This window comes from Heterodontus francisci, chromosome 26 (assembly GCF_036365525.1).
Source record: "Heterodontus francisci isolate sHetFra1 chromosome 26, sHetFra1.hap1, whole genome shotgun sequence".
Taxonomy (NCBI): domain Eukaryota; kingdom Metazoa; phylum Chordata; class Chondrichthyes; order Heterodontiformes; family Heterodontidae; genus Heterodontus; species Heterodontus francisci.
In genome coordinates this window covers 22,917,811-22,934,092 of record NC_090396.1, presented here as the reverse complement: position 1 = coordinate 22,934,092, position 16,282 = coordinate 22,917,811, and the positions used below count along the sequence as shown (strand labels likewise).

General features: G+C 43.6%; 1 protein-coding gene across 9 annotated transcripts in view; it reads right to left on the bottom strand.

Moving 5' to 3' along the window:
- cacna1g (calcium channel, voltage-dependent, T type, alpha 1G subunit) overlaps positions 1-16,282 on the bottom strand; it is a 685,429-nt gene that overhangs the window by 152,849 nt on the left and 516,298 nt on the right. The gene's annotated exons all lie outside the window — the stretch shown is intronic.

Below are 16,282 nucleotides of genomic sequence, written 5' to 3'. Positions count from 1 at the left end.
AGAGCAAGCATGCTGTGTGGTAAGTGTGGTCTGTCCCACTCTTGGTGAAATTGCCCTGCATTTCGACACCTGTGCAAAGCATGCGGTGCAAAAGGACATTGGGCCCGCCGATGCAGGAATTCTGGCTCGAAAGACAGACGTAAGAGAACAGACAACAGGGCAACAGCAGCAAGGAAAGCACCAGAGACCAGCGTAAACACAAGCCAATACACGAAATCCATGGCAAAAATGACCTGAGACAAGACTCAGAGAGAAGTAGTTCTCAGACAGAAGACGAAAAGGCATTCTACGTTGTGAATCTGACACATCACGTTGATGAAGTCTAACAACTGGAAGCTTTCTCCAATATTAACATCACGTGCCCAAAGAAAGCTGGCAAGCAATACACTCAAGGTCAAGATTGAAACTGGCGCTAGTGCAAATATCTTATCAGTCCGAATCCTCAAAGACATGGACCGGTGTCTTTGGGAATCAATAATACAACCAACAACTGACAAGTTATCTGCAGACAATGGGTCACCCATCCCTTGCAGTTGGATATTAACAATGCAGTGCAAATACGGCAAGTTGGCATGGAAACCACATTCTACCTAGTAGACAAGAGTGGACCAGCAGTGAAAGGACTACCAGCTTGAAAGGAGCTCAACATCATATCTATCCACGAGAGCATTGCTAAGGGAAAACCTCCAGGAACTGGAACCTGCTCACAGACTCTGACCAGCATCAAACCGTGCAATCTGGAAACCCAGCAACATCACAACTATGCTGCGCCTTCACTCCTGCTCTCTAGAGAACCGCCAGCATCCCAACGAGAACGGACAGGTATCTCCATGAGACCAAGTGCTCTTCCCCCAACAAGTCCTTGACCTTGAGCCCCAAGCCTTCAGACGGGGAGGATGAGGAGAGGCGAAGGACACACAATGTCCTGAAGAGGCAGAGGAGGAATGAATTGTAACATTGCCTGTTAGCTTTTCAAGATGAGATGCCGGAACTTTCCAAGAAAGACAAGGCCCCAAAAGCAGTCATCTTGAGAAAAGCAACAGAGTATGTTAGCAGGTTGAAGGCAGAGCAACAGAAACTGAATGCAGACAGGGCGAAACATCAGAAAGAACAGCAACAGATGAGACACAAACTCCCCGAGCAAGAGTTGCCAAACCAAGACAATTGATGGACTTTTGAGACTCTATATTTGTAAAGTTCACAATCTCGACCCATGTGTAATTGATTTTGATGTTATCTAATTTTATATGTTTTTGCTTTTAGCATACAAGACTTATCTTTGGAAAGAAGGGGAATGTTGTGTGTTTGCCTTTAAGAGTGATGTCCCTTTAAGATCTTAGTATGCTAATGAGCTGAGTGCCAGGATGCAGTCATATGACAACATGCCAGTCTCACTCTGTAACTGTAATACCAAGAGGCAAGCCCTGTAAATAGTTAGCTCCGTGCTGTATATAATAGTTAGCTGTTGTCATGAAGACCCCACCTGCCAAGAATGAGGCATATTAATTTTATCATATGGACATTAAACTGTTGCTGGAATGAAGAAATGATTTGTTTAAGGAGATCAGCAGTGGCTGGAAAGCATTTGCATTATAAGTGACACAGCCTGAAGACAATAGAACGGCTCCCTGATCCAGTTAACCCAAATGGATTTTGATCACCAGACATTGAATGTGTAAGAAAGCCAGCATCCAGGGTGCCTGCTAAGATGGAGAATCCACAAAGGCAGGAGTTTGTTAAAGCAGCTAGTCACATGACTAACCTGCGAGCCCAGGTTTTGTTTGAACTGCTCACAGCACAGTTTGGGTTAGATTGCAACTGAACTTGGAAGAAGAGAGCCTCTCCCCTAGCTAGCTCTCTCGCTCTCTCTCTCATGAATTTCCAGATCCAATGAAGTCACTTAAACCTCAAGAGAGAAAAGACTCCTACATCAAAACAAGTTTTAAATGTGCACTGGGCCCCAACGAAACGGCAAGAGTTAGCTACAATCAAAGACTCTACATCGAACTCAAAGGCTAGTAAATAAATCCCAGCTATTGCCTCAAACTTTTCCCCTTTATTCTTTCTACTTTTCTGCCTCTATCTGCGTGTGTGTTTATCTTGTATGCATGCTAGCATGGTCGTGTCACGTATTCGTAGTTGTGAACCGAATTAGAGTTTAAGGTTAATAAACTTCCACCTTTCTTGTTTAAATCTAAGCAAACCTGTCTGGTTGATTTTTTTGTCTTACAATTGGAGGGCAGTGAACAAGGATTCACTGAGGGGAAGCTAAAAACACGGTGTTTTAAAAATTAAACCCTGTTACGGTCAATCCAGGCAAAGGCTGAGAGGGAACCCCTAGACCCCTTTCTCACTTGGTTGTAACACTGTTAATAAACCTGTTGGAAATCTTCAGTCAACTGAACTACATGCATCTCATTTATGTTGCATTAGACAACATAGAAAGCTTCTCATTACAGGGGTCTAGACTTCAGAGAAAACCAGATCCCTGTGTCAACTCTTTTCCAGAAGGCCCACCGAATTTAGTGCCAATCAGACACTTAACTGGACAGCGGCAGGCATTCCATAGGATTTCTGACCCCTTTGTTGGAAGTCCTGGCCTGGCAGAGCTGCCGGCAATCAGAGGCCAGCAACTGCAGCGCCACCGCGGAGGCTTCTCACGGGGTGAAGGTCGCTGGGGGCAGGGAGGGGAATCGGCAGCAAAGGTGGGGGATGGCCCTCAGTGGGCCACCCCTTCCCGATGCTGGGACCCTTGTTCAGGCATTAAGTGCCTCTGAAGGAGGACTACCTCAACCCCCCGCCCGCCCAGAGCCGGGAAGCAGCCCACACGGTTTGTCGTACCATGCTTCCTGTGTGGCGACAGGGCGCCCGCTGCACGGGTAATAGCGGCTGCGGCGGGAAGAGGCCCTTAATTGGAGATTAATTAGCCAGTTATCGGTCTCTATTGGCAGCGGGGCAGGAAGGCCGCAAACAGGCCTTCCCGCCCCGGACTAAATTTCAGCAGAGGCCGGATGGTGGCGGGGTTTTCCACCACCCACCACTATCCCACCTGGTTTTATGCTGTCCCCGCCTCCAAACCTGCTGCGGGGGAGAGCATAAAATTCCAACCATAGAGTTATTACGGCACAGAAGGAGGCCATTGAGCCCATCATGGAATGCAAATCCCAGAGATCAAAGCTGCTATCATGCAACATGCAAACTGGAACAGAAAGACCCCAACCAGAATTTTCTGGAAAAAGTTTTGAATATGGTATTATTAAAACTAAATAAATAACTACATGTAGTGGGTGCTGACTCTGCCTGACTTCAAGAGGGAGCAGGACCTGTTCATGGTTGGAGCAAAGATCACACTATTTTGAAGGCAAGTGGCTTTACAGCTGACACTTGGTTCCATGCGATCTCCTAGGCTGTTTTGATGGCCTGAGGGGATCAGAGAGGAATTTTCCAAAGTATTTTTTCCCTTTTGGTCCAGGGGATTTTGCTGTGTTGTTTTACCTCTCCCTGGAAATTACACGGCTGTGGAGTTGGGTGGAGGTGGGAAGGAGGGTGTGGAGTGGCAGGGGGAATGTTTAGCCGCGATGCTTCGGCTATCATGGTGTGAGGCAGGCTTGCTGAACCAGCTGGTCTTCTCCTACCTGTCAATTTTGTGTGTTCATTAAAAAAACAATGTTCAATAATACACAACAACTTCTATTAGACAACAAGGTACTATTGTGGAAAAAAAAAACGTTGCTCATTGATATGATATTCATTTGTGTTAACCTGTTTAAAATAACCAGGTTAATGGTTGCAACAAAATAGCAGACAGGAATACTTCCGAACGGATTAAGAGAGTTTGCAGGCTGATATCATTAACAGAAATTTCTAGGCTACAATTCCAACCATTAATGCACTATTTTTCTTCCATCTTCATTTCGGGGAAAGTTTTGCTGAGAGATTCTCAGCTCTCCAGTTCCAAATTTCCCCAGCCAGGACTCACACACCTCAGTCAATCAGTAACGTGTGTCACCTGCTTTTTATGGTGGTCCCAAATCCCGCCCCCCCAATGACAGAATTATCAACTACGTTGACAAAGGAAGCAGCTACTTGTGACTGACTGTCAGTTTAATAATAACAGGATGCAGCAAAATGCTTAGACTGCAAATCCATGACTCAAAGGCTGCCCCATCACATGCCAACTTTACTTATTTTAAGGCCAGCTTTACTCTGTGATTACTGTCGCCTTCCTGCCACTGAAGCAATTTTTAAAGAAAAGATTTTTTTCCAGCTGACTCGATAAGAGTTCCAGCATGAAGAATGAATAGAATGTAGAAGAACAGCTTATGGAAGCTTTAAAAGAGGGCAGAAACTAGCTGGATTTGTTAAAGCACGTTGATGAGAGGAGCTTCTGAAGCTGATCCTTCAGAATACAGGATGGACTGAAGAAATCAGCTGAAATTAAACTTACGCAGCATATTCATCTTTGAAAGTTTGGACTCATTTTGATGTTGTCCAGTGTAAATCTTGCTCTGATATGAACATATGAATTAGCAGGAGAAGTAGGCTATTTGGCCCCTTGTACCTGCTCCGCCATGCAATAGGATCATGGTTGATCTGTTTGTGTCTTGAATTCCACGCTCCCATCTACCCCCGATAATCTTTGATTCCCTTGCCTAACGAGAATCTATTTACCTCTGCCTTAAAAATATTCAATGACTCCGCCTCCACCATCTTCTGAGGCAGAGAGTTCCATAGTCGCACAACCTTCTGACAGAAAAAAATTCTCCTCATCTCTGTTCTAAAAGGGCATCCCCTAATTTTAAAACGGTGCCCCCTAGTTCTGGACTCCCCCACAAGAGGAAACATCCTTTCCACATCCACCTTGTCAAGACCGTTCAGGATCTTATGTACTTCAATCAAGTCTCCCCTCACTCTTCTAAACTCCAGTGAAAACAAGCCCAGTCTGTCCAACCTTTCCTCATAAGACAACCCGCTCATTCCAGGTATCAATCTAGTAAACTTCCTCTGAACTTCCAACGCATTTACATCCTTCCTTAAGTAAAGAGACCAAAACTGCACACAGTATTCAAGATGTGGTCTCACCAATGCCCTGTATAACTGAAGCATAACATCCTTACTTTTATTTTCAATTCCTCTTGTAATAAAGGATAGCATTCCATTAGCCTTCTTTATCACCTGCTGTACCTGCATACTAACCGTTTGTGACTCCAGCACGAGAACACCTAGATCCCTCTGCACTTCGGAATTCTGCAGTCGTTCTTCGTTTAAGTAATACTCTGCTTTTTTAAATTCTTCCTGCCAAGGTGAACGACTTCACATTTTCCCACATTATCAAGTGCAGTAATCTCTTGTTGATGCTGTTGGTGTATGTACAAACTCACAACCCCAGTGTCCTGTTTGACACTGAGTTGAGTTTCAAATTCCACCTCGGATCCCTCGGTGAGAGTGCTACTTCCACCAGCTCCGGAATACCGCTTCCTTCGGCCTTACATTACTCCCGCTTGAAACACTGAGCCACTGGAATCAACTCCAGTTGTGACGTCTCCAACACTTTTGTTACTGAGCTTACATAAACCCCAACTCATCCAAAACTCCACCACCTACCCTACCCCATCCTAAATCTGCTCACCTGTTACTCCTGTCCCACTAACATGTACTGGTCTCCTTGTACCCCAGCTCATTGAGTTCAAAAATCATCACCTTTGTTTACAAATCTCTATATGGCCTCTTACCTCTCTAACGCTGAGTCCCAGCTCACAACTTTTGCTCTTCTGGCTCTGATTGACATGCATCCCCTCCCTGCCTCCTCTACTCCAATGGTAGCACAGCCCACAGCTTCACACTCCCACTCTGCAATTCCCTTCCTATATCCTGTTACCTTGTTGCCTTTCTCCCAGTCTGCATAGCCTCTCCAATACCTACTTCGTTGACCATGCCTTTGGCCATCTCCCTTAACTTTTGCAACTCATGCTTACAGTCTGATCCTACTTGTGACCTTTCTTTATGTTAAAAACCATGGCCTATAAATTCACCCGCGCTGGCCTGTGCTGGAACAGGTGGGCCCAAGGTGCACTCAATATTGGCCTTGGGCCTCATTAATATCAGACAGCTCAGGTGAAGAGCTCAGGAATTTTAGGCTGGGGCAGCGGCAGTGGTCTGCAGTTTGTATTAAAAAGGGGGGGGGAAGTGATTGGGAGAGTGAAGTGGGGGTGGCAGAGAGAGGGTCATAAGGGAGACCGGGTGGGGTGGAGGAGTGGTGATGTTGATCAGACCTCAGGACACTGTTCCGATGGGGAGCCTGCTTGTGATTAGCAGGGAAAGAGTGAAAAATGGCTGTAGCAGGCCCCAAGCCCCGGCTACAGCTTCCTGAGTGCCTTTAATGTAAGACAATATTCCAAATGGCAGTTGTGGCTTAACAGGTAAACACTCTTGCCTTTTGAGTCAGAACATCATGAGTTCATACCCCATTCGAGAGAGTTGAGCACATAATCTAGGCTGACACTCCAGTACAGTACTGAAAGAGGGCAGCGCATCAGAGATATGATCTTTCAGATGGGATGTTAAACTGAGGTGCCATCTGCCGTCTCAGATTGATATAAAAGAACCCTTGGCACTATTCTGAAGAAAAGCAGGGGAGTTAGAAGGGTTTGTTGGGGGGTGGGGGGTGGTTGGGGAGCAGGGGAAGAAAAATGCTGTGCAACAGAATCCTCTTGAATTTCTAAACCAGGATCTTCATCCTTCAATAGAAGGAGGAGCTGATTAACAGTTTGTTTGAAGCTTCGCTTGCACGAGAAAAACCTTCAGCTGCAAGCAATTACTACTTGGCTTCCTAATCCAGTGTGCTGTGTATGGGCATTACAGACTTCAGCGTCTGGCAAACTATCAGAGGCTTGCGTGCAGACCATGGAGAATTCCCCTGAAAACACCAAGGGAAGTATTAGAGGAATTTCCAGGGAAATGCTGTTGTTGAACTACAAGCTGGCAGGATGTCAATAAATCCTGAGGCCAATCACTTTTTCTTAGCCTGCCTGCATGTTCCACATTAGGCCTTATTAAAAGGGATAACGTACTGAATCATAGGGCGTGAGCTATAGTAGTCATTCCATCAAGGCCACTCAAAGTGGTTCCTGATGGACTGGTCTGACAATGCGCCGAATCAGCCGTATTCATTGAACAGACCGTTACTTGGAATAGACCTTCAAATGTGCAACCCCACTGAGTCTAAAAGTGGTCACACATGCCCAGTAAGAAAGCTTGGAAAGAGGAAAAGCCATTTGGCCCATTAAGCCTGCTGCTTTCCCAGTCTATGGGTGACATCCTTAGTCATAAACTAGGTCCTGCTAAACTTTCTATACTCTCTTCCTCATTCCCATATGAATCAAATAGGAGCATAGGAACAACAGGAGGCCATTCAGCCCTTCAAGCCTGTTCCACCAGTAAATTAGACCATATCTTAACTCCATCTACCTGCCACGGTTCCATAATGCTTAATACCTTGGGCATATTAATACATCTATTAACATCTCCAGAACATTCAGTTCCTTTGTTTGACAGGTATTGATTCTTTTTTAAAGGTGTCACTTTTTCCGTGACTCTGTTTCAATTCACTTTTTTAAATGGAAGCAAGGGGAATCCTGCTTGTGTTAAGACGTTTGAAGCCTTTGAATTTTAAGTAGAAAGATTAGGTCAAGGTATCATGGGGTTATTATAACAATAAGTCAAATCAAAACATTTCAAAAAGTCACTTGCAGCTCAAACCAGAAATCAAGAGTGATGGTCAAAGAGTTGAGGCCAAGTTGAAGAAGTATATTTTAAATCTTATTCTTAGCCTGTTGCCCTTTAGTTAAACTCCCAATCCACTCTGCTACCGAAGTCAGTTCAATAGTCATATTTATTGCTTACTGCTTTCGTGAGGCAAATAAGTTGACCTGAATTTAAGGTTAGGGTCAGAGAGACCTTTTTTTGTTAAAAAGTACTATATTATCCATATGTAGAGTAAAGCTCCCTATATACAACTCCAATCTCACCCCAGTACTGCTGTGAATTGTCCATTTCACATACCAGCTAACCTTATGGCCTCACTGGATGTGATTTTTCATTTAGTGCAAATTCTAGACAGCTTTGTAGTGCAGGTTGGTGCCCACTTGAAACGGGATTAAGACTGCCCCAGCCTAATTTCACATTAGATTCTTGCAACTGGAAGACAAAGAAACTTTCATTCTTATAAGCTGAACCAGAAAAACCCACCTCCTCAAAAAATAATTTTTATGTATGTTTAGAATTGCTTATGTAAAGTGGTCAGCAAATCATTTTGTTTATTTGTTTAGAGATACAGCACTGAAACAGGCCCTTCGGCCCACCGAGTCTGTGCCGACCATCAACCACCCATTTATACAAATCCCACATTCCTATCACATCCCTACCACCTACCTATACTAGGGACAATTTACAATGGCCAATTTACCTATCAACCTGCAAGTCTTTGGCTGTGGGAGGAAACCGGAGCACCCGGCGAAAACCCACGCGGTCACAGGGAGAACTTGCAAACTCCGCACAGGCAGTACCCAGAACTGAACCCGGGTCACTGGAGCTGTGGTGCTAACCACTGCGCCACTGTGCCGCCCACATTTTCATGGCATTAAATCAAGATCACAAATCCAACCTGCTTTAGAAGAGTTGGGAGAGGAGAGTAACAGAGAACAGAGAAAGGCAGAATAAAGAGAGACAGAAAGAGCACGGAATGAGGCCCTTTGATCCATTGTGCCTGTGCTGACTGTTTGAATAAACTATTCAATTCGCCCCACACTCTTGCTCTTTCTTCTCATAGCTCTGTAATTCTTTTGCCTTTTTCAAGAAAAATATCAAATTGCTTTTTGAACATCAGTTATTCAATCTGCTCTCACCACCCTTTCAGGCAGTACATTACAGTTTGTAACAACTCACTGTGTAAAGCAAAGTCATCTAAACTCTACTCTTTGCTAGTTATTGTAAATCTGTTTCCTCTGGTTACTGACCCAGCCATTAGGAGTGAGAGAGGAGTGATTCAAGTCAAAGAAAGAAATGAGAGCTGTAGGGTCATCCTTTTTAATGGCAGAAGTATCTCAATTTTCCTCATCAGTATCTGTTCTGTGAGTATCATATGGCAGAATACCTCACCACCAGAGCTTTCAAACAAGCACCAAGACATAGCTTGGCTGGTGGAGAGAAGGGCCTTCCCCATCTGTTCCTTCATGCACACCCGGAGTCTCAGTGCCACCGCATACTGTCCTAAAGGAAGCTACGATGGGGAAGAGACAGTCGCCTACCTCTGGAATGCACCTTTGCAAGAAAGGTCTGGAAAGAGATGTAGCGGTTGTGTCGAGGTTCATCCTGAGCAACTCTGTTATGCTCTATGGGCTGTTCCTATGAATACACACAGAGATAAATATCAACTGCTTCTGGAGGACCATCAACTCGCTGAAAGACTCTATTTGGTCTGCTTGAAACTTTCTGGTCCTCCAGTGCAATGAGCTGCCCACCCGCAACCAACTGTTGCAGACTGGCATATTCCAAGGTCTGGCACTAAGTGTTGAGAGACGCACTAAAGCTTGGGGTAGCCACCTCAAAGCTCAATGGGGAAAGGCCACAGTCTAAGACCCTTCTGCCATTGTACACCGAGGGGCTGGAACCCATGCAAAACCCCTTGGGCTGTATGCATCAGAGAATACTTGACATGAAATGCAAATACATATTGTAAATATAACCTGTATGTGTAGTGAGGCATCTCAGCATGCCACGTACTATAATTGACACAAATTGAACTGTATTGCACTTTATGCAATGTCAAATTTGAACTGTTATGTAATATACTTTTACAATTTTTATGAATAAAGCATATTTTTTGAAAGAAAAATCTGGAGTGTCTTTCACATGCACATATCAAATTAAAAAGCCATCCGAATGTTTAGTTAAACTTCATCTTTTTCACATGTTCTTTATTTACACAATGGGCCAGAGATCAGAGAATGTTGAATGCACAAACGAAATGTGAAATAATAAGTACAGATGCAACCCATAGGCATTTTTAGTATCCCCTGGACAATTTTTTTAAACACTCATATATTTGTGCTGGCAAGCATGAAAATGCCAAAGCTGACACTTCAGTTGCAGGTCAATAGAAACAATAGAGAGTTTACCTCAGAAAGCCAGGGATTCCATACTCGGAAAATGCAAGGCTCTTTTAATAAGAACCAGGATCTCATCACACATGACATACTCAGATCCGTGCAGTACTATTTATCATACGGAGTGGAATCCTGTTTAACACAATGTTTATACTGAAGGGTGGTATTGCAACTGCAGAATTCTGAGGTGCAGAGGGATCTAGGTGTTCTTGTGCATGAGTCACAAAAAGTTAGTATGCAGGTACAGCAAGTCATAAAGAAGGCTAATGGAATGTTATACTTTATTACAAGAGGAATTGAAAATAAAAGTAAGGATGTTATGCCTCAGTTATACATGGCATTGGTGAGACCACATCTTGAATACTATGTGCAGTTTTGGTCTCCTTATTTAAGGAAGGATGTAAATGCATTGGAGGTGGTTCAGAGGAGGTTTACTAGATTGATACCTGGAATGAGCGGGTTGTCTTATGAGGAAAGGTTGGACAGACTGGGCTTGTTTTCACTGGAGTTTAGAAGAGTGAGGGGAGACTTGATTGAAGTATATAAGATCCTGAACGGTCTTGACAAGGTGGATGTGGAAAGGATGTTTTCTCTTGTGGGGGAATTCCACAACTAGGGGGCACTGTTTTAAAATTAGGAGTCACTCTTTTACACAGAGATGAGGAGAATTTCTTTTTCTCGGAGGGTTGTGCGACTATGGAACTCTCTGCCTCAGAAGGTGGTGGAGGCGGGGCCATTGAATATTTTTAAGGTGGAGGTAGATAGATTTTCGTTAGGCAAGGGAATCAAAGGTTATTGGGGGTAGATGGGAGCGTGGAATTCGAGACACAAACAGATCAGCCATGATCTTATTGAATAGCGGAGCAGGCTCGAGGGGCCGAGTGGCCTACTTCTGCTCCTAGTTCGTATGTTCGTATGTAAGACTGTCTAATCCCCTGATTATACTGCAGGGCAATATTTATGTGACTACCTAGTACTGCAGGTATTTACCCATGCAGCAATGTTGCAGGCTTGTTTAATATCCTTTTCACACTGTGCAGCAATAGCGCAATCTAATTTCTCATTTATACTGTGGATCGATAATGCAGTCTGTCTAATTCCTTGTTTATAACATAGAGCTATATCACATGCCCATTTAATACCCCATTAATACTGAGGAGTGATACTGTAATTCTACATAATGCCATTTTTATGCTGTAACGTCTTTCCACTGCAAGTGTTTCTGCAATATGATGGGGCTGCTACTGCTCTCACTTTGACCCATTTACATCTGGACAGATTCACATTAGTGACAATGAAAGTGTTGTGCTTGCAACTTTAGCACTGGCTCCAGAGCTACTCACAGAGTCTTGTTTATATTACATCACTGGCAGTGACTATCAATTGCTTCAGCAAGGTGCAATATAGTGCCAGCCTCATCTAGTTTGCTCTCCACATCCTTTCTGATATTAGAACTACTTCTTTCCTCTCTTTGCACAGGACATTTTTTTTTTCTGGCCTCACTTAATTTAAGTGTCTGCCAGAGAGCAGTAATTGATGTTCAACAAATCATTAATAGCCCAGCAATAAAACATCACCATGTGTTTAACAACACTCCAACATCGTTGCTATAAATAAGTAGCATGTCTTCAATCAAAGTGATCTTTTAATCGCTGTATTAACTATCTAGTGACAATTCAGTAAAACTGTAAATACAGGACTGTAACCTACTCACAAGTTTCAGGGGTTGTTGTACAATAGGCGTTATTAATCCATCACACACATTGGGCTCAGCTCTTAGCTATCAAATCTCAGTACAATGACATAGCTTTCTTTAACCCATTGGCAGCCATCTTTCTCCTCTTCTCAGTTGGCACTTAACTATTCACACACATACTGTGAAGCTAAGACTGTCAAGTTACCAGGAGATTAATTACTCTAAAACTAATAATACATCTAATTATTTATCTATTTCCAACTTGCCAGCTCCTTTGTAGCCCTGTATGATTCAAAAGCTTTTCTGGATGGGCCGAAGGGCCTGTTTCTGTGCTGTATAACGCTATGACTCTAAAGCTGTCCATGGAATTTGGCTCATTCAAAAGAAGGAAATTAAACTGGAGAAGCTGGGGTTGTTCTCCTCAAAACAGGGAAGGCTAAGACGAGATTTGGTAGTGGTGTTTAAAATCTTGAAGGGTCAATAACTGGGGGCACAGATTTAAGGTGATTGACAAAAGAAGCAGAGGTGACTTGAGGGAAAATTGTTTTTACACAATGAGCGGTTAGGATTTGCAAGGCACTGCCTGATAGGGTGGTGGAAACAGATTCAATAGCAGCCTTCAAAAGGGAATTGGATAAATATTTGAAGGAAAAAAAATTGAAGGATTACGGAGAAAGAGCAGGGCAGTGGGACTAATTGGACTGCTCTTCGGAAGGGCCAGTGCAGACTTGATGGACTGAATGGCGTCCTGCTGTGTTGTACTATACAATAACTCCACAAAAACAGCCTCAAACTCAACATTTTCTAAACATTTAAAAATGTAAATATCATACTTTTTACTCTTGGTTTTAAGAATGCAAACATGTGTCAAACTGGATAGTGACTCTGCACAATGAATGGCCCAGTTGATGGTCTCAGCAGCTGGATAAGATCCAGGCTAGTGCAGACACGATGGGGTGAATGGCCTCCTTCTGTGCTCTGACAATTCTGTGATTCTGTGATATGGATGGTACCTTAGGGATTATAGCATAGATGTTAGTCCTGGGTCAGTCATCATCTTTTTCCTTATAATTTCTCTCTCTCTCTTTTGCCTAATTTTATTAATGCAACCCTGCTACTTCCTCCTATTCACAGAATCATACAGAACAGAATGTGGCTATTCGACCCATCAGGTCTGTGCCAGCTCTTTGCAAAAGCTATCCATATTAGTCCCAATTCCCCACTCTTTGCCCAAAGTTCTGCAAATTTCTTCTTTTTGATGTGAACATTCCAACTGTTTTCTCAAATTAAAATCGATCTTTTATCTTCCTCCAGTTCTCTCCCTTCAGTTGGGAGTTGGGAACAAGTTCCAAAGTATTGAGTATCCATTGATTCAAAATGGCCTTTAAAGGATAGTTTTGCAGCATTCAGTTTTAAGAATGATGCCGTATGTATGCATGCATCAATCTGGGAAGTTACTGAGAGATAAGTATCGCAATTGGTGGTCCCAAGAGCTGGCCAAGGCCCAGGGTGGTAAACATGTGGTGCTGTAAGGAATAGCCTAGATGTTAGTGCTGGTGATGTTAGTGGGTGAACCTTTAATGCTCAATCTGTTCTTTTAATACACAACCCAAGATAGTGGACAGAGGAATGTCATACAAGCGTGTTCAGCATTTGCCTGCTCATAGCACCAACGGTGATTTCTATTCTTAAATGTCTAAAACAAATCGTTTAATGATATGGAAGAAATTAACTTGGAAAAGGAAGAAATGATGGTGGAAAGAAACTGTAGAGTGGCAGGGGATGAGAGATTGGCTGGGTGGGGAGTGAGGGATTGTCAGAAGCAAAATAAGTCAGTGTAAGGTCAGGACTTTGGCAGCAATAGTTATGACTACAGAATATCATCATGCTCTCAAAACACATTAGCCTTCACACCAGAACAATAACTCACACCATTGCTGCAAATTCATTAAGAAATAATCTGCAGTTGATAACTGCTAAATGCTACATTCACTATATACTACAATGCATTAGCTCTAGTCTTTACCATTCCCAGCTTCCTTTTCCGTCCTACCAACTACTTCATCTGACTCCTTAGGGTGTTGTCACAAAGCTTACCATAGGAAACAACAGAAGTCGATTGTGTTGAAAGTCATGGGAAGATCATGCGGACAAGGAGAGGCACTGCTCAAAATGGCTCTCACTGGTGACTTGACCAGAACAACTCATGCTATGGTCAAGGTGGAACCACAGAGAATGGATTCAAACAAGGACTAACGGGACACAAAAGGCTGATTGCAATGACATGTTTGAGTACCTTAGAGAAGAAAGGGAGCAAGAGCAGTTGTTAGAGAGGTTCAATGGATTAATGATGGGCTTTTTGAGCAGGACTGTGTTGAGGGAAATTTAGAAAGGCGGGAGAATGGAGAGTAAGGAAAGGGAACTTATTACAATATTAGCTAGCACTGGGCTAAGGGAAGGTATCTGTAAGGTTAGGAATTGGGCTGGGAGGAAATTGAGAGTCCAGGAGATTGGTCTTATAGAGATTAAGGACTGAGTGAGGAGGGTGGCGAAATAAAGCTACAGAGGGATAAGAGGTCAGCGGCTAGGTGGTGATAGGGAGGAGGGGACAGAGAAGGAGGATTCTGAGGCAGGAGAGGAGGGGAGGCTGAAGCAAAGATATGGAGGAATAGATGGCTGAGCAGATAGTTATCTTGATCAGTGAGATTAAAAATTCCATGGCCTCCTCACAGTGTTGAAAGTGAGAATTGGGGTGAGGGAGGAATTGGGGGGGGGGAGGGGGGTGAAAGAACAGGGTCAAAGAACATGGTTTGTTATTAAGGAGAGTCTGATTTTGTCCTTACCCTCTAGAATGATCCCAGAGTTGTTGAAGGATTTGCCTGTGAAGAGGAAGGCTCATTAATGCTTAAGGTGATCCATCCAGATCTGGCAATGAATGACTAAGCTAGTCTATCACCAAGTATGGTCAAGCCTGTGACCATAAGCTACAGGCATGCAGAGAAGGAAACTTTACTGGGGGAATGGTGGGATTGGAGGCTGTGAGAAAGAAGGAGACGACAAGTTATTGAGAGCACAGGTAAGGCAGGTGTTGAACGGGTCAACAATGGTGTGACATTATTACAGATGGAGGAGAAAAAGTTGGGAGTCTGACAGTGTGTTAGAAAGGTGGCAGTTTTCTTCCAGGATCAGAGACTGGTGTTACGGAGCTGGAGATTGGCAGGGAAAAGTGGATGTTGCCCTATGTTACAGAAGTGACAACAATTTAGGAGTATTTCATTGGCTGTGAAGCACTTTGGGATTCCCTGAGAACATGTAATGCATGGCATAATTGCAAATTATTTCTTCTAAGCACCAGGAAGGTGATTGGGAATGGCATTGACTTTGAGAGAAATCTCAGAGATGGAAAACTCTGCAAGGTGACAAGGTCAAGGGTTAGCCATGGGTGTGGGTGAGGAACTTCATATGCGGGATGTGGAGAAATTTAGGAGAAGGGGCTAGAGGAATTTAGGTGAACATTGAAATCACCAAAGTGTTGTCATTTGGTGCAGAGGCTAAGCGAGGATAGAACGGCAAAGAATTTGGACGGGAGTTCCTCGAGGACTTGGGAGCAAGTAGAGAATACGAACTATGAAGGAGAGGTGAGATGGATTGTCAAAGGTGAGGTGCTCACAGGAAGAGAAGATGCCAGAAGGACAGGGAAAGATGAAACCCCTGGATGATAAAGACCTTGCCACAGCAGTGGCAGTTTTGCTGGGAGACCTTGCACTTAAAGCCCATTAAACATAGCAAAATTCCTTGAGTTGCTTTACTGAGGTAGGATTAGACACAGAGCATGAGCTTGGGAGGAGTGTGATAAGAGGTGACCAAAAGTACAATCGAAAAGGTAGGTTTCGAGGGGGCTTTTTGAGGAGTTTAAAAAAGAATTCCAGAGCGCTGGAGCATGATGATTGAAAGTTGTACCAACATTGGCAAAGGGGAGGGATGGTTGACACATAGAAGGAGAGAGTCAAAATAGTGAATGGCAAATGTTGCTTTGCTGCATCTCTAGGGGAACTGACAGCCTTCTGGTACCTTATGGTCATTCTTCATAGTGGAACCTAGGTAGGGCAAGTTGGCAGGCTATTGGACTATCGGGGTAACTTAGTCGAGACCAATCCTGTCCTTCCAACATTCCAGCACTTCTCAGAGAGCATGACTTGCTGAATCATAATCAGGAGCAGGAACGCTAGCTGATCTTCTACTTAATATAATTCAGTCACACACTGTCTCGGGCACTGGGTGAGTGGTTTTGAAATTTTATTTGAAGTATACAGGTGGAACAGAATTGTTCAAAGGGTTGCCTGCACTTATCGATTTATTTATACGCTTATCTATCTATCCATTTATTTATCTTACAGAATATATCCCTATTTGCCTACCTATC